Consider the following 13,820-nt stretch of genomic DNA (forward strand, 5'->3'; position numbering starts at 1 on the left):
GCGCCCCAGCTAGGACATTGGCCTCTGAGGCACCCAAGGGTGTGCGGGGCTCCATCCAGAGTTCGGGCCTGGGCTAGGAGGGAGGGAGGGAGGGACTGTGGTGCTTAAGGGAGAAAGCCCTGAGGCCTTGGTGAGTGGGGGTGGGGCTCGGGGAGGGTTGGTGAACAAAGCACATTTAAACCAAGTTGACTGTTAAATTGTTTCAAAGTCTGGTGGAAAGTTGACTTCCTTAAACGGGAGAGAATTGCTATCCGAACTCTGAAAAAGAGTGTGTCCTTTCCAGTCCCCAGCCCCTCAGTACCGTTAGTCTTCTCTCCCCTTCCACCCACCCCCAGCATATTTACATAAGAATGAAATTTAACAAACCAAATAACATCCTTATTTACCACTTTCTTTATTATAAAACTAATTATTCACTGTTTTGAAGCTCCAATGACCAAAGTCTGAAGAAGAGAGGAAAGCTCCTGGGTGGGGGGAGGGGGGCGCCACTCCCTGGAGCCACCCCGGGGACCTGCCTTTAACACAGCGGACGGGGCAACGCAGGCCCCTCTCGTGGATGCTGTGGCGGCGTCGTCCGCCTTTCGAAATGGTCATTCTTTGATGTGCAGATGGCGGGGCTGAGCGCCCCGACCGGGCCGGGGACCCCCGCCAGGCCCTCGGCCTCCTCCTGAGGGCCCTGATTTATGAGTCTTGTTAAATACTCATTAGGACTTTGCACCTTTCTCCAGCAGGACCCAGGAAGCCACCGTGCTCAGCAACAGCGAGGCGAGTGCCAAATAGTAATGACCGGCGCGGCGGCGCACAGCTGTGCCCGGCTGCCCAAGGGGTCGGCCGGCTGCAGGACCCCGTGGCCCTCTCCGCGGGATCCCCGGGAGCCCGGCCAGCGTTCTCCTGCCCCGCCAAGCCCTGGCCCGCGCGGGGTGGTGCCTCCCGACCGAGGGGAGCACCCAGTGGGCGCCTTGAACGCGCAGGAGTGTGGAGACCCCGCTGCGAGACAGGAGCGCCTCGGCCGGGCGGGCAGAGCCGAGTGGGGCCGCGGGAGGAGACTTTGGAGGCTCCAGGAAAACACGGAAAGGGAAAGGCCCAGACGCGAGGGACGCGGATGGTCCGAATCTCGGAGCAGTGCGTGGACAGAGCGGGGGCTTGGCTCCCCGGGAGGCGGGGGGCGGGAGAAGTGCGCCGGAGCCCGGCGCTTTCCCGCCGTCGCAAGGCGGAGAAATGGACCGCAGAGGCCCGGCCTGCGGGGCGCCCGGGTGTCGGAGGAAGCGGTGAATTATATGCGTGTGCACACGTAAATATTTTATAAACCTCCCTTTAATTAACCAGATCCTTTCTATTATGCCTCCAATATGATCAACAGCAACAATGTGAGCGTTTTCGGGGTTTATAATTTGATGTCACCAGACGATTGCTCTGGGGCAGAGGTAGGATCGCCGCACCAGCTGCACTCGTGTTTATTTGTTTTCCTCCCGCGTTCCTGTAGGGCTCCATTATGCAGTGTTTAATTAGGCTGTGTTTGTATTTCACCCGTCCCAAATCAATGCCGTCCCGGAGCAGGGCGTTGTAAATGCCGGCGGTACAGGTGTACTGCCTGCGAGCGACGCTAGGAAACGCGTGTCTGACAAGTGCGAGCGGGGTCGCCACGCAGCGGACCGTCAGCGCTGCAGCTGGGCCTCCAACATCAAAGCCCGCGGGGACTTCCTGCGCCCCCGGAGCGGAGCGCGGCCGCCGCTGGGGCTCCGGATGCCACTGGAAGGAGCCTGGCCCCCCGCGCGCGAGACAAGGGACTTCGTTTTGTTCAAGTCCTGCGGCCTTTGGGCCAGCCCTGGCCTCCGGCGCCTTGAGCTTGGGGCTGAAAATGTGCAGGGCTCCCACCTGGATGCCAGGTCCTGGCGCGCGTGCAGACAACCCAGGGCCCGGGGAAAGTCCTCCTGAGCGACTTCCCGCCTGGTTCCGCAAGTCCTCTCCATGGAACCCAGGGCGGTCAGCACAAACTTCTGGAATCTCCAGACATGAGGACCCCTCTCCCTCCCCCATGTTATATTGGAGTCTCTTCTTGGAATGACCTCTGTGGAGCCCGTGTAACTCTATCCTTCCAGCCACCAGGGAATTCTTCTAAAGCTTTTCTTTTTTTTGTCAAGAATAAGAGATTGTTCATCTTTAACTAGACCACATAGAAATTATGATTCCACAGCAGTGTATATTTAATTAAAGTAATCTCACTTGAATTTAATTACCTAATGAATTATTTGTTTAAAAGGTAGAACGTCTTGTTTGCCAAGTACTGTGTAGACCTCTGATAAGAGTTTGTGTTATAAGGACATTACTTTTAAATGTAGGCCTGTACTGAGGTTTATATTTTAACTCTTTGAGTGTGTAACTGCTACTGTACTACTAAAACAAAAACTATGGTCACCTGAAGGATGTAGGAAGGGCTGCAGGCAGCACCGTTCTGGCCACACAGAGCATGAATTCTGTTGTGTGTACATGTTTCTTTTGGAAATTAGTAACTTCTAACTTTTTCTCATGTAAATCTAGTTTATTTTTAAACTTATTTAATTTTGCTTTCAGTAGCATATTTTTTGCTAGTGCAAGATGACAGCTGTCTATTTGAAGACTTATTTTATGATTAGTGTTTGCACTGAAGTGGGGCACCCTTCAGGAAAACCCTAACCCAGCTCATCCTGGTCCCTGAGGCATCCACACTGGCAGCAGGAAGATGTCCGGTTATCAAACATATGGAAATGGAAGACACCCTGGCCCAGACTTGAGATAAGAACACCTCAGATCCACTTGGTTGAATTCTGTCAGTTTCATTAATATTTCATTAATCAAATAATTTACTTTAATTGGAGGTTTGGTCACCATTGTCCCATAAATATTCAGTGTTATTAATATGGTGTTCAACTAAGTAGGAATGGGATAAAATAAAAATGCAACACTGATAAGAATTATATTTTGTGTTTCTTCTTAGAATCCCTGATCTTTATCATAGCTGTGCGTTTTGAAACTGATGCTGTAACAACCAGTAGTGATTAAGTTATAACATAAACTTAATCACATTCAATTACAGTTACAGTAGCATCCTTCTTCCAAAGAACCGTTCTACATGCATACATATTTTAAACATATATGAATTGATTTCACATATTCTTCCAAATAACAAGTGACAGTAAGAACCAGAAAGGACAAGATAATCGCTTAGAAGCAATAACACACTTCTCAGATTTGAGCAAATGCAAGGATGATTTGTTAGTAAAAGCCTCAAAGGAAATGATACCTGTGGGATAGAAGAAGGTGAAAATACTAAATGGAGTATTTACGTTGGACTCTTCTAAAACTGTTTGAAATTTAGACCAAACAGTATTCTATCTCCCATGACTTCATACCAGCCCTCAATCACTTATATTATTAAAGATAAAAGCGACCTACTAGAAATACATTTTTAAAACATCAGTTGACAAATAGTTGCCCACACAACATCATAGGTAGAAAGTTTCATGTATTCAGGGTTTCTAAAAATGTGTTCACTGGAAGTCACTGGTCCTTAAGCTAAAATCTGTTCATTAAAGGGATATCAGCTCACGCAAAATGCCCAACAGAAAACCTGCCCACAGGGAATTCAGGAGAAAGTTTCTCAGAAGTTCTGAGGACCCTTAGGGCCTACCAGCATTCTCCAGAACCATCCTTATAGAAAAACACAGCTTGGGGTATGAAATGGGTCTAAGAAAGGAAACTTAACACATCCCTAGACCAAGGAGTTCCTAGGCTCCTTTTTATTAAATGTCACCTTGAACTTTACTGTCACCCAAGGCTGTCTCCAGAGCTGCTCCAAAGTTCAGGGTTCTTAGCTGAGCTTCACCAGTTCCTTCCCTCCTATCCTCATGCAAGAACAACTACATAGAGAATCCTAGGGCTCCTGGCCCCCAAATTTCTACCAGCTTTGAGAACATGATACACCTATGACCAAAAAGGAAGTCAATCTGGGCATCCCCAGGGGCCAGGAACTCCCCATTCTCAGCCTCTATATCCCCCTAGGTGCCCTTCCCTAGCTCCCAGTTTCAGAGCCCCTCCCAATGCCCCATGCTGCCCAAGGCTGCCAAGATGTTTCTTCCAGGCCACCTGTCCACTTATTCCATGTTCTGGGGGTCTCTCTGTCCTCCAGAAGAATTCACATGGTTTGTGGTTCCCTCTGTTGGATACAAGTAACTGATGGCAGCCTAATCCTAGCTCTTATTTGGACTTACAATGACATTTAATCGACAGAGATGTGTGAACTTAAACTCCTGCACAGGGAATAGTCACATTTTAATAAAGGCTCATCAGTACATTGACCCAAAGCTCCTAGGAGAGACCCACACTCTGGATAGAGGATGGCTTTGTCCCTTGTGTGGATGCACCATTGCACTCCTGATGTCACTCACCACAGGAAAATGTCAAAGGTGTCAGTTAAGCTTCATTTCCCAGATTTCACAGAAGAAGCTTACAGTAGTTAAGCCCATGCTGCGAGTATGCCTGGGTCCCAGGTCCAGGAGTAGTGTATGTACCTTAGGTTTTGGCCAAGAAAGAATTGCCATAAAAATGAAGAATTTGAGTCCAACCCTGTCTTTCATCAGCGCCTGCACCTCACTGCCAGCAAGTGCATTATCACTGTGGCGGTGAGGTGGTGGAAAGCATCAGTGATCATTTTACAAGCTGAAGACTGTGTGACATTATCTCTAGGGTTGAGTTAAGTGGTTTGTCTAAGGTCACTTAGCCAGAGTGTAATAAATCCAGGATTAGAACCTGGGCACCCAGTTCCACAGTCTGCGTGCTGGGCCAGGGCAGGCAGACTTGTTGACCTAACCTCTCCTTCTCACCTCCGTGCCCCCGGGCCCAGGTGACTGTGCTGCGGCAGTTGGTGCTGGGAGACAGCTGTCAGGAGCTCCTGATTCAACCCTATAGCCCTTCCTTTTCTTTCTTTTTAAAATTTATTTTCTTAACAAACATTTGTGGAGGACCACTAAAAGAAACGGACAGTTCGCTTTGTGCTGAGGGGGGAGCTAAGATAAATTAAGCAGTTGTCTAAGTATCTGAGATAAGTGTCTACAGTAAACCATGCAGTTAGGTGAAACATGCAAACACCTAAGTATTCCACAGGCAGAAATAGTGTGAAGAGGGATAGGCCAGTTATTTAGCTTTTGTCTTTCAGCTTCAACACCCCCCCCTACCTTATGCTGCGTGAGGTGAGTCCTGCAAACCCTTTATCTGTATTGCCACTATCTCTCCCTTAGACTCTGCCAAAGTGGATGCCAGGGGGAAGCTTTAGGGAGCAAAGAGGGAGGTGGCCTTGCCCTCTCTGTTCCTGATTACTTCCTGCGACTCTCAGCATCCACCCAGTGGGTAGGTAAGTTGGTTTTATCTGCACAGAGGAAGGAAGGAACCATATCACTGTTATAGTTTTCTTACCAGTTGGGTAGTTTAAAGGCTCATCAAGTCTATAGTCAATTTCTGGGTAGCTTGCACCTACCTGAATTATAGCACTTTGTAACCAGGTTATGTAAGATGTTAAATGAAAGAAGCTCCACTAAAACCCCAGTGTTCCAGGAAGATTGAGAGTCTTATCAGACAAGATGTGACTTTGCAGGGTGGTTTGATTGTGTGAATCCACCTGTCTGTGTAGCAGATCTCTGTCATCACAGGATGAGAGCATCTGCTTTTCCCAACTCAGTCAATGATAACATGAGACACTACAAGGTCAAATAGATATTTATTTCAAGAATTTGGCTTCCAGTTGGCTGAGTCCCGTGGGCGAGGGGTCGTGCAGAGTGAAGACTTAATTCCAAGGTCATGGCAAAACATCTGAAGTTCATTGCCTGGACTGTGATGGTGCAGGTAGGGAACGTGGAAGGTGCATACAGAACCCTAGACAGAATCCTCGCCATGGATGGGCTCATTGAGACATCAAGCGACGCTGGTACTACAAGAAGCCTTGCCGCAGATAACAGAGGGAAAGCTATGAAACCTTCTGGAGGATCTACAACATGGAAATGACTCACAAGATCAACCTTTTGATGCAAAAGAATAGGGTAGATCCATGGCAGGGCTGCTGAGGCCTGTGGATAGTAGACCCAGCAGGAAAACTTCTGTCCAGTTGTGTCTCCCCTCTTTCCTTTCTGCAACCCCATTTTCTCTTATCATTTCTTGCAATAAACTCAATCAAGTAAATAAAAAAAAATTTTTTTAAAGAATGTGCTTATTGTTGACTTTTTGTAAATTCTTTCCTGTCCCTTGAATTACCTGTTCCCTCTGAAAAGAAACCACCCTCTTCAAGTCTTACTACCTCCCACTTGAAATGCAAATCTGGGAAAGCTTCCCAAAACCTTATTTAAATAAATACTAAATTTCCTGCCCTGAAGACTCACCCTTCACTCCTGCCCTCCCCACCACCCATCAGTCTGTCTGCCTCTGAACATGTTTTCTCCTCTGTGCCCCCACTATAATTAACCCAGGAGCTTACTTTTAATTCCTCCTTTACATGGCTGCCCACATCCATTTACTATGACTGGTCTATTCTAAGTTAAAAAGCCTTTCAGATCTAGCCTCAATCCTCCCCAATTCAAGCCCTTAAAATGCCTGTCTAGATTGTTACAAGGGCTTCTGGAGTCATCTTCTTTCCATTGTTCTTTGTTCTCTGGTGCACAAGTTACTTTGCCACCAGAGTTACATTCATTTTACTCCCCTGCTAAACTATCCTTAGTTCCCCCTTGACAACAGAGTAAGGAGTTCTATCTTTTTTGCACATCATAGGTCAACCTTCATGGTTGAAATGTATCCATTGAAGCTGGAAAGACTTGAGCAGCTGAGAGTCTATTCTCATCTAGAAAGTCTATCTTAAAACTCTATTTTGCAGTGTTTTGTTTAGAAGAGAAAATGTTCTTGGTGAAATGTTGGATTTGGCGTTTATCTGGATTTATCGCCTATTACTTCATATTACTTCCACTTTCCAACCCACAGTTCTCATCCCAGAATTATCTTCTCCTTTCCAAGCTCATCTTCTATATTTTGGTCTTCAAAATCCAGTGGAAAGCCCATATATTATCCTAGAATTCTAAAGCTTCAGAATCCTTTGGGAAGCATGTTAAAATTCATAGGCCTTGCCTAGAGATCTTGATTCATTATGTATGAAGTTGGGTCTAACATTTGAATTTTAAATAAGCGCAGAGGTGATCGGGACTTAGTTGGTTGAAAAACACATTTCGTGAACAAGAATCCTAGACACATAGTTCAATCTTCAACCCCAATGATCTTCCCTGCATTCTACTGCAGATCCCAAAATCTAACTGCAATGCCTGGCCCTGAACACCTTCCTTCACTGATATTACCCCCTTTACAAGTTCCTTCTACCTCTGTTCCCTCCTTCTCTGTCTATCTTGCCCTTAAATTCTTCTTTTGCTTACCTGCTAAGCTCAGTACTCTGGTGAGTTTTGTTCTGCCCCTCACTTCAGTCTAGGCCCCCTCACTGGAAAGCATCATCCACATCCTGGGCTTTTGACCTGTGGCCTCCTACAGTTATATCTCTAATGACAATCTCAGCCAAGAGTTACAGACTCAGATATTCAACTTTATGTGACTCACCTCCACCCAACAACCTGCAGATGCACCTGATCCTCTGCATATGCCTGGGATCCTGGTAAGGGTGCCAGCACACATGAAGTAGCCACAGTCTTGGAGCCAGCCTGATGCCTCCTTCAATTGTCCATCTTCAGTACTATCTTATGTGACATCCATTTATTCAATAATTATTTATTGTGCACCCATAATGTTCCTGGCAATGGGCCAGCTCTGAGGACACAGTGGTAAGTGGAGAACAGGAAAGGTAGCTATGTCCCCTCCCTCACGGAGATACTGCAATATGTGATGTGACTTTGCCGGCATCTCTCCAGTGCATGTCTCCCTCCCATTCTCCATTAGTGGGGTGTCCACATATTCCAATGTGCCTGAAAAAAATCCCAATGTCTCTCTGGCTACCATATTTCATTTCCTAGAGTGTCCTGGGTTGGGCAATAACTTATATGGTCACCCATCTATTAACAATTTTTAATTCTTTGACCAACAGCATCAACAGACTGCATTGTCGTCTTGGTTTCCTAAAAGGACTCCGTCTTCAGTCTGGTTTCATTTTAATGTATCTTCTGTTCTGCTTGGAGAGTGATCTCTCTCCATCACAAACTGACTGAATCACTCTCATTTAGTTAACAGTTCTCAAGGTTTCCTCACCCTCTGCATGGGATAAAAGGGTTCCCGTCCATGTTGCTGACCCACGTCCAGTCTACCTCAGGCAAGCTCTTTATTTCCCTGCGCCATCCTTACATGGGCTTCTAATACCGCATCCTAACCAGTGTTTAGCCTTTTGCTTTTGCCTGAGAATCATTTCCCCCTGCTCAGTGTGAGGAGCTTGGCCCATTGCTCAGCATTAGTCACTAGGATTTCTTCCTCCAGCCCCCTCCCCTGGGTTTCTGTGTGGAGATCATCACGCCCCCTGCAGGTGGCCCAGAAAGACACCTCTCACCCTATTTCTATCATGCACTTTAATGGGTTTTAATTTTTAATGACAGAAGTAACCCATAAACATTTTTTGTCATTAAAATTTTTATATAGAATAAAAACATAACTTGTTAAGCCCACCCCCCACCTCCCTCTGTCTAATCTCTATCCCATTCCCAGGTGTAACTGTTCTCCTGCTCATGGGTTATTCCCTCTGCTGCTTGTCCCTGCATTAACATATAATGCCACACACCTTCCCAAAGGGATAGACACATGAGTACGTCTGTGTGGGAGCTTTGCGTGTGTTTGCACGGTGGCACCACCCACTATGCAGCTTGTCTGCAATTCAATTTTCCCCTTAACGACCTCTTGTGCATTTTTGTTGTTGTTCACATTGGATCCTCATTATGTTTTGAGAACTGCTGCTCAGGATCCCAGAACTAGTTTATTTAATTAGCTCCCAATTAGAGGGCCTCTGAATTGTTCCTAATTAGTTATTAGTCCTCATGGGGCTGGGGAGTAACCTTGCCCTGGCATCTTTGTGCCCCATTGAGGGTGTCTCCAGGGCAGATGCATTAGCACATATGTCTGCAAGGCTTCTGTTGAGGACAGTGTCCATGTCTCTACCATAATTGTGACAGGGACCCTGCCTGAGAGCTAGTGGGCGTCTCCTTGTGTGAGAACCATGGTCCCTGGTGAGATGGGAACCTCAGACGTTTCCTTTGTTGGGGTTTGTTCACCCCTGATGGCCTCTGTCACAGTCAGGAGACAAGCCATGAAGAAGTGTGAAGGATGCCAGGGATAGGGGGCACCTCTGGATGGTCACTCATACCAAGGCAAGAAGAGAACAGGCAGGGCGTCCTTGCAGGCGAGCAAGTCTGATGGTGACGGGATGCCTGCTGTGATATCGGTCTCCTGGGCTGGCCTCACTGGGGTCACGCCTGAACACAAAGAAGAAGAGCATGCGATATACAAACTGGGCCATCTGGGAGGCCTTGAATGCACTGGCCCACAAGCCCCTCTGCATCTCTGGGGGAGGTTCAGGGGACAGTCAGGGGAGTGGTGACCAATGAGGAGAGTGGTTCATGTCCCTTCAGGGCCACCTGAGGACTGTCAAGTGGAAGGGCTGCACCTAGGGGATTTGGAAGGATGGAGATCCGAAAGGGGCTCTACCCAGAACCTATGGGCAGCAGCCTGGTGACCAGAGCCCACCGTGGAGTTCTCTGCCTGAAGGCTCCAGAGCAGGGACAGCACCCAGAACCTTGAGAGCAGAGGGTGGCAGGGAGACACGGCACTCTGGTGTCAGCACCCCCGCGGCTAGCTCTGAGGCTGCCACAGGGCGAGTGCTCCATGAGCCTCTGTGAATGGAAAGACCAAAGAAGGCACTTTATAGAGTGGCTCAGTTCCCACACATTATTTTAGAAAAGTTTCTTTATTTTTATTATTTATTTTCAAAGTGGGCAATGCATTTTGAAGTCTGATTTGGACTTTGCAATTCTGCACGGGCCTTTGCTGAGCTCTCGTCTAAAATACCAATGGCATATGTTGTATTGAGCTTCTGCCCCACCATTTTCTTTAAAACATGTTTTTATTGATTTTAGAGCAAGAGGAAGGGAGAGGGAGAGAGAGACGCATACCTAAATGTTAAAGCCCTGAAGAAGCAAAGTATTTATTACTTTGATCCGAGTTACTTTGTGGTGGGCATATTGTCTGTCCTCTTGAATTTTATTTTGGGATTCGTGGAATATTCTGGAATTCTCTCAGAATAGGTAGTTGCTTAATATTTTTCTTTTCTCTGTTCACTGAACTCCATCAATAAAAAAACAAAGCAAAAGGTGAAGTGTTCCCTGTGCAGCTCTTCCGTTTGCTGTTAGTTTGGAGTTTGGAATAAGGTGACGATGGAGTAAAGGGGTCTCCCAGGCACGTCCAAAGGAGCAGCATCCCCCAACCTGGACTCTGTGTACGGGGGGGCTGACTCCAAGTGGAGGATCTCCTGACCAAGTGGAGGATCTCCTGTATTCAGCTGGTCATCAAAAAGCCTAAGCTGGGGCCCTAGAAAACACTTACAACGATGTGAAGAATCATTTTTAAATTACCTTTATGTGTGTTGAAAACTTAAAACCTCAGTGACTTACCACTTGGATTTTTGGCCCCGATTTTATGCTTAGGGTGCCAGCGGCACACGTAGTTTTTTCTCGAGTAGGGTTACGTAACAGATAAAGACTGTGGTTGCACAAATATTTGTTGAGCGGTGATCTCGAGACAGGCATGAGCCTGGGCCATGGATCCAGCATTTGGGGGTGCCACAGGCATGAATGTGAGGTTGGAACAAGCTGCTCGCTCACACTGGGGCCCTTTGAATATTCTGAGCTGGGATTTGGCATACCCGGGGCCTTACGCACCGCAGTTACCCAACCAGAGTTCTCAGAGACCTGACGGGTCCTGTGGGTGCAGGTGAAGCCCTGGCCTTCCCCAGGGCTCCTGGCAGCCTTGCTGTGGACCATCAGTGCATGGTCTCAGCTCTGCTTCTGCCCTGGAAGGCAGGGTGTCTGGAGCTGAGAGCCTGGCAGAGACCCACCCTCCTCACACTCCATTCTCACCCTCAGAGGAGGAGGGACCCAGACAACCACTCAGCAGGTGCTTCTGCTCATCCTGGCTCCCAGGGCCCCTGGGTGCAGAGGGGCTCCTGTTGGCGTCCTGGGGCTGCGTAATAAAGCACCACAAACTGTGTTGCATCATTTAAAATAACAGAAATTTATTCTTTCACAGCTCTGAAGACCAAAATTCTGAAATCAAAGTGTTGGCAAGGTTGTGCGCCTTTGAAGCTCTAGGGGCGGGCACTTCCTGTCTCTTCCAGCTCCTGGTGACTCCAGCATTCCTGGGCTTGTGGCCGCATCACTCCCATCTCTGCCTTTGTCTTCACATGGCCTTCCTTTCTGTATCTGTATCTGTGTCTCCCTTCTTCCAGTTTTCATAAGGACAACCATGATTGGATTCAGGAACCATCTGGATAATCCAGAATGATCTCTTCATATAAAAACCCTTAAGTTAATTACCTCTGCATAGACCTTTTTTCAAGATGAGGTCACATTACAGGTTCTGGGGTTAGGATGTGGGCATGTCTTTTGGAGGCCACTGTTCAATTTACTACAGGATTTACCACCTATAGTGAGCTTGATGGAGGGAGCCTGGGACACACTCACAGCAAAGGACCCTTGTGGACAGGAAGTTTTGACATGGCCTATAGAGACTACCCCCTGGGGGCACCTTGAGCATGGGATGGGAAAAGGATGTCACAGGTCCTGGGTCCCTGCATGACGACAGGGAGTCAGTCTGAGAGAGGCCTTAGCAAAATGATAATGTCTCCAGTCACTTCAGTGGAACAGGCCCCCGGGCATCCTGAGCTCCAAATGTCTGGGAGTTTGTCCCCTCTGTCACTTCCTGGCATGTTGTAATTTCACTGCCTGTGCCATGAGTTAATACTTTCTTTTGTCTTCCCAAATATCTTAGTCATACTTGGGACCTGCAGGAGGTTCTTTTTTAACTCTTTACATACCTGTCATGACCTCAGGGAGTCAAACAGTATTTTCTCTTTTCCTTTCTAAACTCAAAATCAACTTGTTTTTATCTTTGCATATGATTCCAGGTTTCAGTATTTAGACTTCTGAGCTAACAGACGGATTTTGAGGACTGGCACCAATGTGTCTGAATCACAATTGATCAGTTACAGAGGGTGGAGCTGCCAGATTTTAATGTACTTTAATTAAATCTACCCTCTCTAAGGACAAGAGAGGAAGTGGGGCTCTTTCAAAGCTGCTTCAATTGCTGTTGCCAAGTAGGGACTTCTCAACTTTTCCAGTTAATTATGCTCCGAGTTTCTAGAGCTGCTTCATCTAGGAGTTCTGAAGAGCATTCGAGGTACTTACAGCTCCCCGTTAAGTCAGGTGCTGTGGACTGCTCTAGACCAAAGTGAAAGTCAGAGCCCAGTGGGGGACAGGAATCTAAACTAAAGGATGCACCCAGCGCTAGATCTTGGCACATGGAACCAAGTCTGAAGGTGAGGTGCTCTCTCACTTTCTGCAACATGGGTTTGGTTGGGCCCAGCAGTCATGCTGGTCACCTCTCTCATCTCATCTCTCTGCTCTGCTTTCTCTTGAGTGGTACCAGTTTGTCAGTGTCCTTTCTCATCAAGAAAGTGTCTCCAACTGTTCCGGTGGAATTAATTTCCCTTCATCTTCCCTTTGTTGAATGTTAGACTTCCTTTACAATATTCTGAGAGTCTACTTCGTAGCTTGTTATTTGCAGAAGTGTGATTACATCAGTTTAGATTCATTCAGCTACAAGACACAAAATATCTGACCAGTCCATTGTCTCACAGGAGAAGCCTGGAGGTGTGCACTTCAGGGTCTGGGTGGTGGCTCCACGGTATCGTCAGTGCCCAGGCTTTAATTTTTTCCATCCACAGCTTATTGCTGTTGCCTCATCACTTCAACATAGCTGCCACAGTCCAAGCATTACATCCTCACACAAACACATTCACACAGGGAGAGAGACAGGCAGAAGTAAAGGATTCACTTCTATCTGAAAGACTGATCATTTTCAGGAGTCCCCAAGCCACAGCTTTTCATGTCCCAACACCAGACCTGGGGCAATGGCCACCCAGACACAAAGGAAGTTGGGGCCTTGAGCAGGAGGAATGAGTTGTCCTGCATAGCTCAGTGTCCCTGCCCTTGGCCTCGTGGCCGGGCACATTCTTATGTGGTCCTTAGGTCTGCTCACACTCTCAGTCTCTTTCTCAAGAGCATGGTGGGTGGCTCTTCCTCACGCACTAGGGGCTGGATGTGGCAGTGTGGCTTCTGGAGCAGTGAACTGTCAACAGAGGAACACATGTCATTCCCTAGCACAGCTGAAAGGGCTAGTTGCACGATTCACACGTGGAGACGAAGCCTCCTCTCCTTGGGGACCATGGTTAGAAGGGTAAGCAGAGGCTTGTGTCCTTTTGACGTACACAGATACCAAGGAGAAAGATGCCTTTGCATGTGAAGTCATTGCAAGTCTGGGTTGTGAGGTACCTAGATCTCCCCCATCCCCGACCTGCTGCACCAGGGTACCTTTGACAGGGGGCTGTCAGGCTCCTCCACCATTGCGCCGTCCCCTCTGTCATGATATAACAATAGCTGCTCCTGACATTGTTTTACATTTCATTAAGGTTCACTTTTTTTACTTACCCATCACTCTGTCTCATGAGGATCAGGAGAGAGTGTGAAAATAGAGATGAAAGAAAAGTAGAAAGG

General features: G+C 47.4%; 1 pseudogene; it reads left to right on the forward strand.

Moving 5' to 3' along the window:
* The first annotated feature begins 5,762 nt into the window (after window positions 1-5,762).
* On the forward strand, window positions 5,763-6,092 carry LOC107536739 (small ribosomal subunit protein bS21m pseudogene; annotated as a pseudogene).
* The last annotated feature ends 7,728 nt before the right edge of the window (window positions 6,093-13,820 follow it).

This window comes from Miniopterus natalensis, chromosome 3 (assembly GCF_054644295.1).
Source record: "Miniopterus natalensis isolate mMinNat1 chromosome 3, mMinNat1.hap1, whole genome shotgun sequence".
NCBI classification, from domain to species: domain Eukaryota; kingdom Metazoa; phylum Chordata; class Mammalia; order Chiroptera; family Miniopteridae; genus Miniopterus; species Miniopterus natalensis.